The sequence below is a fragment of the Mobula hypostoma genome, chromosome 6 (assembly GCF_963921235.1).
Source record: "Mobula hypostoma chromosome 6, sMobHyp1.1, whole genome shotgun sequence".
In the NCBI taxonomy this organism is placed as follows: Eukaryota; Metazoa; Chordata; class Chondrichthyes; order Myliobatiformes; family Myliobatidae; genus Mobula; species Mobula hypostoma.
Window position 1 is genome coordinate 9,759,139 of NC_086102.1, and position 16,183 is coordinate 9,775,321.

At 42.2% G+C, this 16,183-nt stretch overlaps 1 long non-coding RNA gene across 3 annotated transcripts in view; it reads left to right on the forward strand.

Annotated features, from left to right (window-relative positions):
* The window catches only part of LOC134347818 (uncharacterized), a 49,991-nt gene extending 33,850 nt beyond the window's left edge, over positions 1–16,141 (forward strand). For all 3 annotated transcript variants that reach the window (XR_010018273.1, XR_010018275.1, XR_010018274.1), the window contains 2 exons: positions 6,077–6,245; positions 13,344–16,141. This is a non-coding gene — a long non-coding RNA (uncharacterized LOC134347818). The remainder of the gene's footprint in view (positions 1–6,076; positions 6,246–13,343) is intronic.
* Positions 16,142–16,183: the final 42 nt, after the last annotated feature.

The following is a 16,183-nucleotide window of genomic DNA, read 5'->3' on the forward strand; positions in this document are numbered from 1 at the left end:
TAATTCTCTTTACTCCATTGTAATACTGATACCTCTAACTTTAGCTTTTCCTTCTCAAAATTTAGTGTAAATTTGATCATATTACGATCACTTTCTCCGAGGGGTTCTTTTACCTTAGCTCGCTAATAAATTCTGGTTCATTGCACAACACCCAATCCAGAATAGCTGATCCCATAGTCAGCTCAACCACAAACCACTCTAAAAACCAGCTAGAAGTTCCTCCACTTGGAATCCAGCACCAACTGATTTTCCAAATCTACCTGCATATTGAAACACCCCCATGACTATTGTAACATTGTCCTGTTGGCATGCATTTTCTATCTCCCATTGTAATTTGTAGATCACTGCCTTACTACTGTTAGAGGGTCTGTATACACCTCCCATTAGGGTCTTTTTACCCTTGCAATTCCTTAGCTCTATCCACAATGATTCAACACCTTACGACCTTAGGTCACCTCTTTCTAATGATTTGATTTCATTTATTACCAACAGAACAACACCGTCCCCCACTGCCTTCCCACCTGTCCTTTTGATACAACATTTATCCTTGGACATTAAACTCCCAGCTATAATCTTCTTTCAGCCATGATTCAGTGCTGCCTCAAATATCGCACCTGCCAATCTGTATCTGAGCGACAAGTTCATCTACCTCATTTTGTTTACTGCAGGCATTCAAGTCTAAGATCAATCTAACACTTCCCTCCTACAAATTCCTCCATCATTCTCAGTTGTTGCCTTATCATAGCAACCAATTTCAGGCGAAAATAACCAATGGAAAAATGCAAGTGATGCAAACATTGGGAAATGTTTCTCCCAACCACAAACCCAATTTCAAAATACTTTTCTGTGGTCTATTCCGAAATACCATTCAACAGTTTACAGATCAGGTCACTTGTTTTTTTACTCTGGGTGACTCAGCTGAAAGAACCTAAAGAGATTTGAGAAATTGGTTTCATTTGTCACATGTACATTGAAGAATTGAAACATGTTGGCGTAATTTGTTCTTTTTCACTTTGCGTTGTGCATTTGATGTTTTTTGAAGAGGTTTTATTTTAATTTTTTGCACTACTTATTGAACTATTTTATATATATATTAACTATAGTTGATAGTTTTTTTCTCTATTATTATGTGTTGCTCTGTACGGCTGCTGCAAAGTTAACTAATTTTATGACATATGCTGGTAATATTAAACCTGTTTCTGATTCCATGGTGGGTCTTTGTTTCATGGCTGCCTGTGGGAGGAGGAATAGAGTTGTATTCTGTGTATATACTTTGATAACAAGTGCAGCTTGAATCTTTGAATCTTGAATATTTAGCGAAATGCATAGTTTTGTGTCAATGTGCAACACAGTTCAACGATTGTACTGGAGAAGCCCACAAGTATCTCAATGCTTCAGGAGCCAATGTGGCATTCCCTCAACTCACTGACACCAACCCGTAAGTCTGTGGAATGTGGGAGGAAATTGGAGCACCTGGAGGAAACTCATGCCATCACAGGGAAATTGTATAAACTCCTTAAAGGCAATGGCAGGAATTGAGCTCTAATCTTCAGTGTTACACTAACTGCTATGCTGGTCATTGGCTTCAGTCCATCCACGTTCAGGTCCAACCTCAATAACCTGAGGACAACATTTTCTCAGTTCTCCAGGACAATATTAAGCCAATGCTGCTCCATCAAAGAAACTAGTATTAGCTGGATGAACTGTGCTGCTTTATCTGTGCTGCAGTGCTGTGCAGAGAGACATTGATAGGATGCAGAAGTGGGCTGAGAAGTGGCAGATGGAGTTCAACCCGGAGAAGTGTGAGGTGGTGCACTTTGGAAGGACAAACTCCAAGGCAGAGTACAAAGTAAATGGCAGGATACTTGGTAGCGTGGAGGAGCAGAGAGATCTCGGGGTACATGTCCACAGATCCCTGAAAGTTGCCTCACAGGTGGATGGGGTAGTTAAGAAAGCGTATGGGGTGTTAGCTTTCATAAGTCGAAGGATAGAGTTTAAGAGTCGCAAGATAATGATGCAGCTCTATAAAACTCTGGTTAGACCACACTTGGAGCACTGTGTCCAGTTCTGGTCGCCTCGCTATAGGAAGGATATGGAAGCATTGGAAAGGGTACAGTGGAGATTTACCAGGATGCTGCCTGGTTGAGAGACTATGCATTATGATCAGAGATTAAGGGAGCTAGGGCTTTACTCTTTGGAGAGAAGGAGCATGAGAGGAGACATGATAGAGGTGTACAAGATAATAAGAGGAATAGATAGAGTGGATAGCCAGCGCCTCTTCCCCAGGGCACCACTGCTCAATACAAGAGGACATGGCTTTAAGGTAAGGGGTGGGAAGTTCAAGGGGGATATAAGAGGAAGGTTTTTTACTCAGAGTGGTTGGTGCGTGGAATGCACTGCCTGAGTCAGTGGTGGAGGCAGATACACTAGTGAAGTTTAAGAGACTACTAGACAGGTATATGGAGGAATTTAAGGTGGGGGGTTATATGGGAGGCAGGGTTTGAGGGTCGTCACAACATTGTGGGCCGAAGGGCCTGTACTGTGCCGTATTATTCTGTGTTCTATGTTTACCCTTTCAGTTACTGTATATAATAGGAGAGGAGTTGACCAACATTCATTGAAATGGAACATTAGCAGGGATGACGGTAGAACAAAAATGGCTGGAGTTTCTGGGAGCAGTTTGGAAGGCACAGGGCAGATAAATCCCAAAGAAGAAGTATTCTAAAGACAAGATAACACAACAGCCAAAGAGAGCATAAAATCAAAAGGGATGGCATCTAATGTAGCAAAAATTAGTGGGAAGCTTGAGGATTGTAATGCTTTTCAAAACCAACAGAAGGCAACTCAAAATGGAGAGAAAAGACGAAATATGAAAGTAAGCTCGCCAGATTAGGATACAAAACGTTTTTCGGTGTGTACAGAGGAAAAGAGGCATGAGTGGATGTCAGACGGCTGAAAATGATGCTGAGGAGATAGTAACGGCAGATGAAGAAATGACAGATGAAATTAAGCATTTTGCAGCAGTTTTCATTGTGGAAGTTACCAGCAGTATGTCAGAAATTCAAGAGTGTCAGGGGACAGAAGTGAATATATTTGCTATTACTAAGAAGAAGGTAGTTGGGAAGCTGAAACTCAAGTCACTTGAACCTGATGGACGACACCCGAGGTTATGAAAGGGGTAATTGAAGTGACAGTGGAGGCATTAGTAATAAACTTTCAAGAATAACTAGATTCTGTAATGGTTTTGGAGGACTGGATGTTTGTAAATGTCACTCCAAGATGGGAGTTATGAAGATTAAAGGAAATTTTAGGCCAGTTAGCCTGACTTTAGTAGTTGGGAAGATGTTGGAATCATTTTTAAGAATGAGGTTTTGGGGTTCTTGGAGGTATGTGAAAAAATAGAGCAAAGTCAGCTTTGTTTCTTTAGGTGAAAATCTTGCCTTACAAATCTATTGGTATTCATTGAGGAAATAATAGGCAGGGCAGACATAGGAGAGTTAATGAATGTTGTTTGCTTGGATTTTCAGAAGGCTTTGACAAGTAGCTGCACAGAAGGTTGTTTAACAAAATAAGAGCCCATTGTTTACAGGAAAGATACTGGTATGGATAGAAACATTGCTGTCTGGCGAGATGTAAAGAGTGGGGATAAAGGGGGCCTTTTCTGGTTGACTGCTGGCAGCTAGTGGTGTTCATAGGGGTTGATATTGGGACTACTTGTTTTCACGTTATATGTCAATGATTTGGATGACAGAATGGATGGCTTTGTGGATTTGTGGCCAAGTTTGCCTATGACACAAAGAGAGGTAGAGGGGCAGGCAGTGTTGAGGAATCAGGCAGTCTGCAGAATGACAAATTGGAAGAGTGTGCAAAGAAGTAACAGATGGAATATCGTGTACGGAAGTGTATGGTCATACAGTTTGGTCATACAGAAGAAATAAAGGCATAGACTATTTTCTGAATGGGGAACAAACTCAGAAATATACAGCTGAAGTCCTTTCATGACACATTCTCCTATATTGCAACTTTTAAACAAACTAAATCTCATTTGGTAACTTATCAAATTCTTTGCAAAGATATTCAGTTCTTCCAGAAAATCAAATTCAGATTCTTGAGAATGAGAAATAAACTGATACATCCAATCATGTTAAACCCTCTACGTCATGAAATCTTGTGTTCCCTTTGCTGGTTCTTCAATCTTGGGTGGCTCTCCATCTTGTTTCTTGGTTCAGTCACAAAATCTGCTGATGCTGGATATCCAAACAACACACACAAAATGCTGGAGGAATTCAGCAGGCCAGGCAGCATCTATAGGAAAGAGTACAGAGACGTTTCGGGCCGAGACCCAGTCCTGATAAAGGATCTCAGTCCGAAACATCAGCTGTACACTTTTCCACAGATGCTGCCTGGCCTGCTGAGATCTTCCAGCATTTTGTGTGTGTTGTTTCTTGGTTGTTGGATGAAATGGTGGGTCATCCACAGAAAGTCCATACACAAATCTTTTACAGAAAAACCTGACTGTATACAACAGGATTACAGTCTGTTAAATACTTAAACGCATTCTATTCTTTCTAATTCAAAATAACTCAGTATCACATTGTCATTTCCAAACATTTCTCAGTTACAACACTACTGAACATATTTCACAGACAAATTATACACTCAGAACATTAGGGGTTTTAACTCACCAAACCCCTTTGGATGATTTAACAGAACTAATTCCCGGTTTCCCAGTAGAGTGCTTGGACACTTGTCTCTACCGATACTGTCTCACCGTAGCTGGTGCTCATTATAGCCAGAGCTCCAATATCATCTCTCCTCCAGCAGTTTCACCCTGAGGATTTCCACGAAGTAGGGTAGGGTTACTCATGGCCAATTCCATTGTTAATTAGTTTCTATAGTTTGCTGCATTTCTGTCATTCGCCCATGCCTGCATCAGCTATGTCTCATTCTTGCATAATTGTTTTTTCAAGTTCTTTTTTTGAAATTCGGTAAACCTTGTTTTCAACACTGCACAGGTGGAGTTTTCTAACATTACATCCTTGGGTTTAATTAACCTGGATTTGCTTTGCTGTTGTTGTTGTCCTTGTTGCTGTTTGCATTATTCTGTGGAAAATTCTGGATATGTGATGTTGGTACCGGAGCGTTTGGTGACACTTGCAGCTGCCCCCAGCACACCCTTATGTTGTAAACGCAAGAGGTTCTGCAGATGCTGGAAATCTAGTGTAACACACAGTCACTTTTGCAAGAACTCAGCAGGTCAGGCAGCACCTTTGGAAAGGAATTAAAGAGCTGATGTCTTGGGCTGAGACCCTTCGTCAGGACTGCTGAAGGAGCTTGGCCCGAAACGTCGACTCTTTATTCCTTTCCACAGATGCTGCCTGACCTGCTGAGATCCACCAGCGTTTTTTGACTTACATCCTGAGCTATGTGTTGATGTGCTTGTGATAAACAAATGAATCTGTAACTGAATCAGAAGTTGCATGGGATTGTGACTTGTAAATGCATCACTGATTCCTTCATTGTCTGGCCCTATTATTCCCTCCTCAACAGCAGTGTGACAGCACCTTCATCCAACAGACTGCAGCATATCAAGGAAGTGATTCGACTCCACTGACTCAGTGGCAATTGGGGACTGGCACAGCTGCCACATGTGGAAGGGTAGCATCACACTCGATCATGCCAGTGATCAGAGACTGGGTTCAACTCTCACTGTCTAAAAAAAAAAGGCAGTGTCCATCATTAAGGCCCCCACCATCCAGATCATGCCTCGTCCTCATTGCTGCCATCAGGAAGGAGGTACAGAAACCTGAAGGTATACACTCAACAATTCAGGAACAGTTCCTTCCCTTCTGCCATCTGATTCTGAACCCATGAACACTACCTCACTATGTTTTCAATTTCTATTTTTGCACTACTTATTTAATTTAACTACACAATATTTATATAGTTTTATTCACAGCTTTTTCTCTATAATTATATATTGCACTGTACTACCGCCACAAAGACAACAAATTTCAGAACATATGCTGGTGATATTAAGCTTGATTCTGATTCTAATGGGTGTCTCTTTTCATAGAGCATAGACGTGGAACACAGGGACAGGCCCTTCAACCAAACAAATTACATGAGAAATCAGATGATGGATAGGATGCTTTGTGTGGTACATCGGTGAAAGTTTGTAAGGACCCTCCAAGAGTATGCTCCAGTTGGATTTGAATTACTTCATTATTGTCACACATTCTGAGGTACAGTGCAAAGCTTGTCTTCTAGAATGTTTGTTGGCGCGTGGCCAAGTGGTTAAGGCGTTCGTCTAGTTTCTCGAGGATTCCCGAGACACTTTGCACCTTAGTTTTTGTATTTTCTCTCCATTTAGAAAGTAGTCTACTCTTTCATTTCTTCTACCAAAGTGCATGACCATACGCTTCATGACACTATATTCCATCTACCACTCCTTGCCTATTCTCCTAATCTGTCTAATTCCTTCTGTAGTCTCTCTACTTCCTCAACACTACCTGCCACTCCACTCTCTTCATATCATCTGCAAACTTTGCAGCAAAGCTATCAATTCCATCATCCAAATCATTGACATATAATGTAAAAAGAATTGGTCCCTATCCAGACCCCTGTGGAACATCACTAGTCACCGGTCGTGAACCAGAAAAAGCACCCTTTATTTCCACTCATTGCCACCTGCCAGTCAGCCACTGCATTATCCATGTAGAACCCTTCCTGTAATACCATGAGCTCGTAGCTTGTTAAGCAGCCTGATGTGTGGCACCTTGTCAAAGGCTTCCTGAAAATCCAGGTATGCAACATCAACCACTTCTCTGTCTATCTGCTTGTTATTTCTTCAAACAATTCCAACAGGTTATTTAGGCAAGATTTTCTCTCGCAGAAACCATACTGACAATGGTCTGTGTTATCATGTTCCTCCAAGTACATTGAACCTCATCCTTAATAATTGGCTCCAACATCCTTCCAGCCACTGACGTCCGACTGGCCTCAGGCACCATAGGTTTCCTTTCTTCTGCATCTCTCCCTTCTTGAAGTGTAAAGTGATGTTGCAATTTTCCAGTCTTCCGGATCCATTCCAGAATCTAGTGATTCTTGAAAGATCATTACTAATGCCTCCATGATCGCTTCAGCTACCTCTTTCAGAAAACTGGGTCTACACCATCCCTCCAAGTAACTTATCAACTTTCAGACCTTTCAGTTTCCCAAGAACCTTCTCTCTAATAATGGTAACTTCTCATACCTCATGACCCCTGACACCTGAAACTTCCACTAAACCGCTCATATCTTCCACAGTGAAGACTGATGCAAAATAATATTCAGTTTCATCTGCCATTTACTTGCCCCCATTATTACTTTTCTAGCATTGTTTTCCAGCAGTAATATCCATTCTTGCCTTTTTTTTTTACCCTTCATGTATCTGAAGAAACATTTTTGGTATCGTCTTTAATATTATTGGCCGGCTTTCTTTTGTATTCCATCTTTACCTCCTAAATGACTTTATTGGTAGCCTTCTGTTGGATTTTAAAAGCTTCCCAATCCTTGAACTTATCATTGATTTTTACTTTATTATATGCCCTCTATAGGGCTTTTATGTTGGCTTTGACTTCACATGTTAACCATGGTTGTGTCATCTTGCATTTAGATTACTACTTCTTTGGATGTATATATCTTGTGCCTTCTAAATTGCTTCTAGAAATTCCAACCATTGCTGCTCTGCCATCATCCCTGAAAGTGTTCTTTTCCAGTCAATTCTGGCCAGCTCCTCTCTCATGCCTATGTAATTCTCTTTACTCCATTGTAATACTGATACTTCTAACTTTAGCTTTTCCTTCTCAAAATTTAGTGTAAATTTGATCATATTACGATCACTTTCTCCGAGGGGTTCTTTTACCTTAGCTCGCTAATAAATTCTGGTTCATTGCACAACACCCAATCCAGAATAGCTGATCCCATAGTCAGCTCAACCACAAACCACTCTAAAAACCAGCTAGAAGTTCCTCCACTTGGAATCCAGCACCAACTGATTTTCCAAATCTACCTGCATATTGAAACACCCCCATGACTATTGTAACATTGTCCTGTTGGCATGCATTTTCTATCTCCCATTGTAATTTGTAGATCACTGCCTTACTACTGTTAGAGGGTCTGTATACACCTCCCATTAGGGTCTTTTTACCCTTGCAATTCCTTAGCTCTATCCACAATGATTCAACACCTTACGACCTTAGGTCACCTCTTTCTAATGATTTGATTTCATTTATTACCAACAGAACAACACCGTCCCCCACTGCCTTCCCACCTGTCCTTTTGATACAACATTTATCCTTGGACATTAAACTCCCAGCTATAATCTTCTTTCAGCCATGATTCAGTGCTGCCTCAAATATCGCACCTGCCAATCTGTATCTGAGCGACAAGTTCATCTACCTCATTCTGTTTACTGCAGGCATTTAAGTCTAAGATCAATCTAACACTTCCCTCGTACAAATTCCTCCATCATTCTCAGTTGCTGCCTTATCATAGCAACCAATTTCAGGCGAAAATAACCAATGGAAAAATGCAAGTGATGCAAACATTGGGAAATGTTTCTCCCAACCACAAACCCAATTTCAAAATACTTTTCTGTGGTCTATTCCGAAATACCATTCAACAGTTTACAGATCAGGTCACTTGTTTTTTTACTCTGGGTGACTCAGCTGAAAGAACCTAAAGAGATTTGAGAAATTGGTTTCAATTGTCACATGTACATTGAAGAATTGAAACATGTTAGCGTAATTTGTTCTTTTTCACTTTGCGTTGTGCATTTGATGTTTTTTGAAGAGGTTTTATTTTAATTTTTTGCACTACTTATTGAACTATTTTATATATATATTAACTATAGTTGATAGTTTTTTTCTCTATTATTATGTGTTGCTCTGTACGGCTGCTACAAAGTTAACTAATTTTATGACATATGCTGGTAATATTAAACCTGTTTCTGATTCCATGGTGGGTCTTTGTTTCATGGCTGCCTGTGGGAGGAGGAATAGAGTTGTATTCTGTGTATATACTTTGATAACAAGTGCAGCTTGAATCTTTGAATCTTGAATATTTAGCGAAATGCATAGTTTTGTGTCAATGAGCAACACAGTTCAACGATTGTACTGGAGAAGCCCACAAGTATCTCAATGCTTCAGGAGCCAATGTGGCATTCCCTCAACTCACTGACACCAACCCGTAAGTCTGTGGAATGTGGGAGGAAATTGGAGCACCTGGAGGAAACTCATGCCATCACAGGGAAATTGTATAAACTCCTTAAAGGCAATGGCAGGAATTGAGCTCTAATCTTCAGTGTTACACTAACTGCTATGCTGGTCATTGGCTTCAGTCCATCCACGTTCAGGTCCAACCTCAATAACCTGAGGACAACATTTTCTCAGTTCTCCAGGACAATATTAAGCCAATGCTGCTCCATCAAAGAAACTAGTATTAGCTGGATGAACTGTGCTGCTTTATCTGTGCTGCAGTGCTGTGCAGAGAGACATTGATAGGATGCAGAAGTGGGCTGAGAAGTGGCAGATGGAGTTCAACCCGGAGAAGTGTGAGGTGGTGCACTTTGGAAGGACAAACTCCAAGGCAGAGTACAAAGTAAATGGCAGGATACTTGGTAGCGTGGAGGAGCAGAGAGATCTCGGGGTACATGTCCACAGATCCCTGAAAGTTGCCTCACAGGTGGATGGGGTAGTTAAGAAAGCGTATGGGGTGTTAGCTTTCATAAGTCGAAGGATAGAGTTTAAGAGTCGCAAGATAATGATGCAGCTCTATAAAACTCTGGTTAGACCACACTTGGAGCACTGTGTCCAGTTCTGGTCGCCTCGCTATAGGAAGGATATGGAAGCATTGGAAAGGGTACAGTGGAGATTTACCAGGATGCTGCCTGGTTGAGAGACTATGCATTATGATCAGAGATTAAGGGAGCTAGGGCTTTACTCTTTGGAGAGAAGGAGCATGAGAGGAGACATGATAGAGGTGTACAAGATAATAAGAGGAATAGATAGAGTGGATAGCCAGCGCCTCTTCCCCAGGGCACCACTGCTCAATACAAGAGGACATGGCTTTAAGGTAAGGGGTGGGAAGTTCAAGGGGGATATAAGAGGAAGGTTTTTTACTCAGAGTGGTTGGTGCGTGGAATGCACTGCCTGAGTCAGTGGTGGAGGCAGATACACTAGTGAAGTTTAAGAGACTACTAGACAGGTATATGGAGGAATTTAAGGTGGGGGGTTATATGGGAGGCAGGGTTTGAGGGTCGTCACAACATTGTGGGCCGAAGGGCCTGTACTGTGCCGTATTATTCTGTGTTCTATGTTTACCCTTTCAGTTACTGTATATAATAGGAGAGGAGTTGACCAACATTCATTGAAATGGAACATTAGCAGGGATGACGGTAGAACAAAAATGGCTGGAGTTTCTGGGAGCAGTTTGGAAGGCACAGGGCAGATAAATCCCAAAGAAGAAGTATTCTAAAGACAAGATAACACAACAGCCAAAGAGAGCATAAAATCAAAAGGGATGGCATCTAATGTAGCAAAAATTAGTGGGAAGCTTGAGGATTGTAATGCTTTTCAAAACCAACAGAAGGCAACTCAAAATGGAGAGAAAAGACGAAATATGAAAGTAAGCTCGCCAGATTAGGATACAAAACGTTTTTCGGTGTGTACAGAGGAAAAGAGGCATGAGTGGATGTCAGACGGCTGAAAATGATGCTGAGGAGATAGTAACGGCAGATGAAGAAATGACAGATGAAATTAAGCATTTTGCAGCAGTTTTCATTGTGGAAGTTACCAGCAGTATGTCAGAAATTCAAGAGTGTCAGGGGACAGAAGTGAATATATTTGCTATTACTAAGAAGAAGGTAGTTGGGAAGCTGAAACTCAAGTCACTTGAACCTGATGGACGACACCCGAGGTTATGAAAGGGGTAATTGAAGTGACAGTGGAGGCATTAGTAATAAACTTTCAAGAATAACTAGATTCTGTAATGGTTTTGGAGGACTGGATGTTTGTAAATGTCACTCCAAGATGGGAGTTATGAAGATTAAAGGAAATTTTAGGCCAGTTAGCCTGACTTTAGTAGTTGGGAAGATGTTGGAATCATTTTTAAGAATGAGGTTTTGGGGTTCTTGGAGGTATGTGAAAAAATAGAGCAAAGTCAGCTTTGTTTCTTTAGGTGAAAATCTTGCCTTACAAATCTATTGGTATTCATTGAGGAAATAATAGGCAGGGCAGACATAGGAGAGTTAATGAATGTTGTTTGCTTGGATTTTCAGAAGGCTTTGACAAGTAGCTGCACAGAAGGTTGTTTAACAAAATAAGAGCCCATTGTTTACAGGAAAGATACTGGTATGGATAGAAACATTGCTGTCTGGCGAGATGTAAAGAGTGGGGATAAAGGGGGCCTTTTCTGGTTGACTGCTGGCAGCTAGTGGTGTTCATAGGGGTTGATATTGGGACTACTTGTTTTCACGTTATATGTCAATGATTTGGATGACAGAATGGATGGCTTTGTGGATTTGTGGCCAAGTTTGCCTATGACACAAAGAGAGGTAGAGGGGCAGGCAGTGTTGAGGAATCAGGCAGTCTGCAGAATGACAAATTGGAAGAGTGTGCAAAGAAGTAACAGATGGAATATCGTGTACGGAAGTGTATGGTCATACAGTTTGGTCATACAGAAGAAATAAAGGCATAGACTATTTTCTGAATGGGGAACAAACTCAGAAATATACAGCTGAAGTCCTTTCATGACACATTCTCCTATATTGCAACTTTTAAACAAACTAAATCTCATTTGGTAACTTATCAAATTCTTTGCAAAGATATTCAGTTCTTCCAGAAAATCAATTTCAGATTCTTGAGAATGAGAAATAAACTGATACATCCAATCATGTTAAACCCTCTACGTCATGAAATCTTGTGTTCCCTTTGCTGGTTCTTCAATCTTGGGTGGCTCTCCATCTTGTTTCTTGGTTCAGTCACAAAATCTGCTGATGCTGGATATCCAAACAACACACACAAAATGCTGGAGGAATTCAGCAGGCCAGGCAGCATCTATAGGAAAGAGTACAGAGACGTTTCGGGCCGAGACCCAGTCCTGATAAAGGATCTCAGTCCGAAACATCAGCTGTACACTTTTCCACAGATGCTGCCTGGCCTGCTGAGATCTTCCAGCATTTTGTGTGTGTTGTTTCTTGGTTGTTGGATGAAATGGTGGGTCATCCACAGAAAGTCCATACACAAATCTTTTACAGAAAAACCTGACTGTATACAACAGGATTACAGTCTGTTAAATACTTAAACGCATTCTATTCTTTCTAATTCAAAATAACTCAGTATCACATTGTCATTTCCAAACATTTCTCAGTTACAACACTACTGAACATATTTCACAGACAAATTATACACTCAAAACATTAAGGGTTTTAACTCACCAAACCCCTTTGGATGATTTAACAGAACTAATTCTCGGTTTCCCAGTAGAGTGCTTGGACACTTGTCTCTACCGATACTGTCTCACCGTAGCTGGTGCTCATTATAGCCAGAGCTCCAATATCATCTCTCCTCCAGCAGTTTCACCCTGAGGATTTCCACGAAGTAGGGTAGGGTTACTCATGGCCAATTCCATTGTTAATTAGTTTCTATAGTTTGCTGCATTTCTGTCATTCGCCCATGCCTGCATCAGCTATGTCTCATTCTTGCATAATTGTTTTTTCAAGTTCTTTTTTTGAAATTCGGTAAACCTTGTTTTCAACACTGCACAGGTGGAGTTTTCTAACATTACATCCTTGGGTTTAATTAACCTGGATTTGCTTTGCTGTTGTTGTTGTCCTTGTTGCTGTTTGCATTATTCTGTGGAAAATTCTGGATATGTGATGTTGGTACCGGAGCGTTTGGTGACACTTGCAGCTGCCCCCAGCACACCCTTATGTTGTAAACGCAAGAGGTTCTGCAGATGCTGGAAATTTAGTGTAACACACAGTCACTTTTGCAAGAACTCAGCAGGTCAGGCAGCACCTTTGGAAAGGAATTAAAGAGCTGACGTCTTGGGCTGAGACCCTTCTTCAGGACTGCTGAAGGAGCTTGGCCTGAAACGTCGACTCTTTATTCCTTTCCACAGATGCTGCCTGACCTGCTGAGATCCACCAGCGTTTTTTGAGTTACATCCTGAGCTATGTGTTGATGTGCTTGTGATAAACAAATGAATCTGTAACTGAATCTGAAGTTGCATGGGATTGTGACTTGTAAATGCATCACTAATTCCTTCATTGTCTGGCCCTATTATTCCCTCCTCAACAGCAGTGTGACAGCACCTTCATCTAACAGACTGCAGCACATCAAGGAAGTGATTCGACTCCACTGACTCAGTGGCAATTGGGGACTGGCACAGCTGCCACATGTGGAAGGGTAGCATCACACTCGATCGTGCCAGTGATCAGAGACTGGGTTCAACTCTCACCACTGTCTGTAAGTAATTTGGACATTCTCCCCATAACTGCGTGGTTTCCTCCGGGTGCTCCGGGTTCCTCCCACATTCCAAAGATGTTAACGGTTAGGGTTAGTAAGTTATGTTGGCACTGGAAGTATTATAACACTTGCTGGCTGCCCCCACTGCATACTCAATTGTTGGTGCAAGTGAGGCATTTCACTGTACTTTTCGGTATTTTGATATACATGCAACAAATAATTTTTATCTTACCTTTAAGTTAATATGAATTGGCTGCAACAGTACGATGGTGAGAATCATCTCAGCCTATGTAATCTCTGCCTCTCCATAATTAGGCCTGTACTGAGGGATGGGTATGCAGCCTCTATACCTTTAGCTCACACCTTGGGTAGCCTTGATCTCCCTGGTGCATGATTTGCGAATGGAATGAGAGCAAGCACACAGATTGACTCCTTATAGTGCTTGCAATGATATTGTTTAGCCAGTGGATGGCAGGTTGGTTCTTAGGAATGTACTATGGAACAGAACATTAAGTTCAGTACAGGCTCTTCAGCCTACAATGTTGTGCCAACCTTTAACTCACTCAAAGATCAATCAATCTAACCTCCACCCTCCGACATAACCCTCCACTTTTCTATGATCCATGTGCTGATCTAAGTGTCTCTTAAATGCCCCTAATGCATTTGCTTCTACTACCATCCCTGGCAGAGTTTGATGCTCCTATCCCTCAGTGCAAAAAACATACCTCTGACATGACACCCCATGCCTTTCTCCAAACATCTTAAAATTGGCCTTAATAATAGTTTTTTTGTTCTGGTCTATTGTTGCTATTGGACCAGAAGATACTGATCTTCAGTTGAGTATGCAGGTCTAACCATCCCACAGAGCTGTGAAAATTATGTGCAGTAGTGGGGAAGGGTGAGTGTGAGAGACAGTCAGGTCCACTGTTAGCCGCTCGGCAGGGAGCATTAAACCACTTGGAAGACAGAATCATAGAGTCATACAGCACAGTGTCAAACTAAGCTAGTCCCATTTGCCCACCTAGGGTCCATCGTTCTTTTGACCATTATGTATCATCAAATGATATAGATGATCATGGTCTTTCCATGACCATGATTGTTCTCGGCATATTTTTCTACCAAAGTGGTTTGCCATTGCCTTCTGGGCAGTGTCTTTCCAAGGTCAGGTCACTCATCTGAGTGCTACTGGTACCATGTAACCCAGTACTACCTGTCGCATGGTCGGGTGGTCGGCGATTAAACCGGCTCCCCCACCAGGCTTGCCTGGTGAGGAGGGTGGCTAGACACCCTGCAGGACGAAAAACAAGACCTGTCAAGGGCGGATGAACCCTCTCGTAGGGTCAATGGCCATCTAGCAAACACGTGCCGTGAAGCGCGGAAAGGGCATCCCTTGCATCGAAGCTTGGTCTGGCCATTCACTGCAACAGAACTTCCCCCAGCCGTCTTGGACCCCATCATGCCGCTGGATCTGGGAGGGGATGTCGAGAGGGTGGGTCTGGACCTGTGCAACCCCCTACTCACCTAAAATCCACTCACGCACATGCTGTTCCTTTCTGAGGAGTGGGGTCAACCCCACTAAATGACTGAAAGGAACCATCATCATCCTATGAGATGGATAGCCAGAGAGAGAGTCTTTCCAAGATGGGTGACCAGGCATTATCAATACTCTTCAGAGATTGTCTGCCTGGCGTCAGTTGTTGCATAACCAGGACTTGTGATATGCACCATCTGCTCATACAACCATCCACCACCTGCTCCCATGGCTTCAAGTGACCCTGATTGGAGGGGTGGTGGGGGAGCTAAGCAGATGTTACACTTTGCTGAAGGGTGACCTGCAGGCTAGCAGAGGGAAAGAGTGCCTCACACCTCCTTTGATGGAGTCGCATCTCCTCCCCTCCATCCACTGAGGTCATATTTGTCTCTGAACCCTTCCTAACCGTCTACATTATATTGGTAATGTGTCGAAGCTGAGTATCGAGGAACGAGGATTACATCAGAAGTCTGGACTCTTGACGGCCGGAGATGAGTGTTTGAATCTGTGGGTGTGCTGTGGAAATCAAAGCCCAATGCTGGGAGTCCAACTCCACTGGAGGCTGGAGACCTCTCCTGGGTTTGGAGGACTGGGTATGTGTGTGAGTGAGAAGGAGAAATGGGGCTGTTGTTGTTTTGTTGTTTGTTGTGCTCTGTGTTCTACCAGGCATTGTGGGCATATTGTTTTGGCACTGGAATCTGTAGCAACACTTAGCCCACATTTTTGGTTCTTAATGCAAAATGTGCATTTCTCTGTATGTTTCAATGTACATGTGATAAATAAAATTAAATCTTGAATCTATCCAAATGTCTTTTAGAAGTTGTTACTTTTCCCACCTCAACTACTCTTTTCAGCAGTTTGTTCCCTCTGCTTGAAGGAGTTGCCCCTCAGGTCCTTTATAAACCGTACCCCTCTCACCTTGAAACCACGCCCCCCGGATTTTAGTTCCACTTGGCTTGGAACGTGATTGTGCCTGTTCACCTTATCTTTCTCCCTCATGATTTTATACACCTCTATACTGTCGTCCATCAGAGTCTCTACACTCCAAGGGAATAAAGTCACAGCCTGCCCAACTACCTCCTGTAACCGAGGCTCTTCATTCCTGGCAACATCCTCATAAATCTTTTCTGCACTCTTTCCA